Below are 4,063 nucleotides of genomic sequence, written 5' to 3'. Positions count from 1 at the left end.
TTTGTGTGAAAGCCTTCCTTCACCTAGCTTGTTGGCAACACAAAGATACTTTTCAGTTTCAAACTAAATTCCATACATATATATGGGGAGGTACTAGCTCCAGATCGGTTTTACACTGAAAATTACAGGAAATTCAAACCAGAACTAGGAAACAGACTGAGAAACCACAGTAAAAGTTTCTTCTTCAAAGTTCCCTTTGTGCTAGGTGAATGAACGACTCTCCACATGCTCATTTCTGAGAGATAAGTGTGTGTGAAAGCCATCATTCACCTAGCTTGTAGGGAACACAAAGTTTCTTTTCAGTAGAAAACTACACTCCTTATATACATATGGGGAGGTACTAGCTCCAACTCTGTTTTACACTGAAAACTGCAGGAACTTCAAAACGGCACTAGGAATCACACTGAGAAAACAGGGAAAATGTTTCCCATGCAACCCATTGCCTTTGTGTCTAATGAACAAAAGTCTCTCCACAAGTCAGTTCTGAGAGACAAGTGTGCTTAAAGCCATTCTTCACCTAGCTTGTTGGGAACACAATGTATTTTTAAGGTTGCAAACTAACCTGCATATATATATATAGGGACGTACTTGCTCCAATTCGGTTTTACAGGAAAAACTGCGGGTACTTCAAACCGGCACTTGTCAAAAGTCTGAGAAACCAGGGTAAATGTTTCCCTTGCAACCTGTTCCATTTTTGATACATGAATGAACATCTCTTAACATGCTCAGTTTGGAGAGAATAGTGAGTGTGAAAGCCAGCCTTCACCTAGCTTGTTGGGAACACAAAGTTTCTTTTCAGTTGCCAACAACACTCCATACATATATATGGGGTGCTACAACCTCCAAACTGGTTTTCCACTGAAAACTGCAGGAATATCAACCCAGCACTAGGAAAAAGCCAGAGAATCCAGAGTAAAAGTTTCTACTGTAACTACGTCCCTTTGTACTATATGAATGTACATGCCTCCACATTCTCAGTTCTGAGAGGTAAATGTGTGTGATTGCCGTCCTTCAACTAGCTTGTTGGGAAAATGAAGTTTCTTTTCAGAAACAAACTACACTGCATACATACATAAGTGGAGGTTCTAGCTCCAACTTCTTTTTCCTGAAAAATTGCAGGAACATGTAAGTGGCACTAGGAAACAGACAAACCATCCAGAGTAAAAGTTTCTCCAGTAACCCATTTCTTTGTGCTAGATAAATGAAAGTCTCTCCACATGCTCAGTTCTGAGAGGTAATTGTGTATGAAAGTCACCCTTCACTTTGCTTGTTGGGAACAAAAGTTTGTTTTCAGTTGAAAACATTACTCCATACATATATACGGGGAAGTCTCGATCCAACTCGTATTTACAGGGAAATTTGCAAGAAATTCAACCCGGCACTAGTAACCAGAATGAGAATCCAGAGTAAAAGTTTCTCCTGCAACCAGTTCCTTTGTGCTAGATGAACAAAACTCTTTCAACATGCTCAGTTCAGATAAGTAACTGTGTGTGAAAGCCGTCCTTCACCTAGTTTGTGGGAACGCAATGTTTCTTTTCAGTTGCAAACTACAGTCCATATAAATATATGGGGAGTGACAGTTTCCAAGTCAGTTTTCCAGTGAAAACGACCGAAAATTCAACACGGCACCAGGAAAAAGAAAGAGAAACCACAGAAAATTATACCTGCAACCTGTTCCCATAGTGCTAGATGAAGGATCGTCTCTCCACATGCACAGTTCTGAGGGATAAGTGTCTTTGAAAGCCGTCCTTCACCTAGATTGTTGGGAAAACAAACTTTCTTTGAGTTGCAAACAACTCTCCTTACATATATGAGTGGAGATACTAGCTCCAACACGGTTTTCCAGTGAAAACTGCAGGAACTTCAAAGCGGCACATGGAAACACACTGAGAATCGAGAGTAAAGATTTGTCCTGCATAGCAATCAATTTTTGCTAGATGAAAAAAAGTCTCTCCACATACTCAGTTCTTAGATATAAGTGTATTTGAAAGCCAACCTTCACCTAGCTTGTTGGCAACACAAAGATTATTTAAGGTTACAAACTGCAACCTTCAATATATATGGGTAGGTTCTACCTCCTACACGGCTTTACACTGAAAACTGCAGAAACTTCAAAGCAGCACTAGGAAACAGACTGAGAAACCAGAGTAAATTTTCTCTTGCAAACCGTACCAATTGTGCTACATGAACGAACGTGTCTCCACATGCTAAGTTCTGATATATAAGTGTGTTTGAAAGCAGACCTTCACCTAGCTTTTGGGGAAAACAAACTTTCTTATCAGTAGCAAATTACACTCCATACATATATATAGGGAGGTAGAAGTTCCAACTCCGTTTCTGTGAAAAAACTGCAAGAATTTCAAATCGGCAGTACGAAACAGACTGAGAATTGATAGTAAAAGTTTCTCCAGCAAATCATTACCATTTTGCTAGCTGAGCGAATGTCTCTCCAGATGCTAGGATCGGAGAGGTAGGTGTGTGTGAAAGTCGTCCTTCACATAGGTTGTTGGGAACACAAAGTTTGTTTTCAGTTGCAAATTTCACTCATACATATAAATGAGGAAGTACTGGTTCCAACACGGATTTACACTGAAACCTGCAGGAAATTCATCCTGGCACTAGGATACAGACTGAGAATACACAGTAAAAGTTTCTTCTGCAACCAGTTCCATTTGTGCTAGATAAACGAAATATTCTCATCATGCTCAGTTCGGATGAGTAACTGTTTGTGAAAGTGTTCTTCACCAAGGTTGGGGGAATACAATGTTTCTTTTCAGTTGAAAACTGCACTCCATACATATATATGGGGAGTGACAATTTCCAACTTGGTTTTCAAGTACAAACCGCAGGAACTTCAAATGATCACTAGGAATCAGACAGAGAAACCAAAGTGAAAGTTATCCTGCAACCAGTTCCCTTTGTGCTGCTTGAAGGAACGTCTCTCCACATGCTCAGTTCTGAGGGATAAATGTATTTGAAAGCCATCCTTCACATAGTTTGTTGGGAAAACAAAGTTTCTTTTGAGGTACAAACAACTCTCCTTACATATATGAGTGGAGAAACAAGCTCCAACATGATTTTCCAGTGAAAACTGCAGGAACTTCAAAGCGGCACTAGGAAACACACTGAGAATCGAGAGCAAAGGTTTCTCCTGCAAAGCAATCATTTTTGCTAGATGAACGAACGTCTCACGACATGCTCAGTTCTGAGATATAAGTGTGTTTGAAAGCCATATTTCACCTAGATTATTGGCCACACAAAGATTCTTAATGCTTGCAAACAGCACTCCAAATATTTATATGGGTAGGTACTAGTTTCTAATAGGTTTTCCACTGAAAACTGCAGGAACTTCAAAGAAGACTAGGAAACAGACTGAGAAACCAGAGTAAAAGTTTCTCTAGCAAAACTTTCCATGTATGCTCAATGAACGAACATCTCTCCACTTGCTCAGTTCTGAGATATATGTGTGTGTGAAAGCAGTCCTTCACCTTGCTTTTTGGTAACACAAACTTTCTTATCAGTAGCATACTACACTGCACACATGTATATATAGGGAGGGAGAGGTTGCAACTCAGTTTTCCTGTAAAAACTGCAGGAATTTCAAATCTGCACTAGGAAACAGACTGAGAAACCAGAGAAAATATTTCCCCTGCAAACCGTTCACAATTTCCTAGATGAACGAACGTCTCTCCACATGCTCAGCTCTGTTATTTAACAATGTGTGAAACCCGTACTTCACCTAGTTTGCTGGTAACAAGAAGTTTCTTTTCAGTTGCAAAAACACTCAATACATTTATATGAGGGGTTACAATCTCCAACCCGGTTTTCCACTGAAAACTGCGGGAACTTCAAAGCGGCACTAGGAAACAGACTGAGAAACGAGAGTAAATGTTTCTCTTGCCAACCGTTCCTTTTGGGCTAGATGAACGAACGTCTCTCCACATGCTCAGATCTGAGATATAAGTGTGTTTGAAAGCAGCCTTTCACCTTGTTTTTTCGGAACACAAGCTGTCTCATTGTTAGCAAACGACATTCCATACATATATATAGTGTTGTAGAGGTT

The sequence above is a fragment of the Camelus dromedarius genome, chromosome Y (genome assembly GCF_036321535.1).
Source record: "Camelus dromedarius isolate mCamDro1 chromosome Y, mCamDro1.pat, whole genome shotgun sequence".
In the NCBI taxonomy this organism is placed as follows: Eukaryota; Metazoa; Chordata; class Mammalia; order Artiodactyla; family Camelidae; genus Camelus; species Camelus dromedarius.
Note: the sequence above shows the minus strand (reverse complement) of the source record.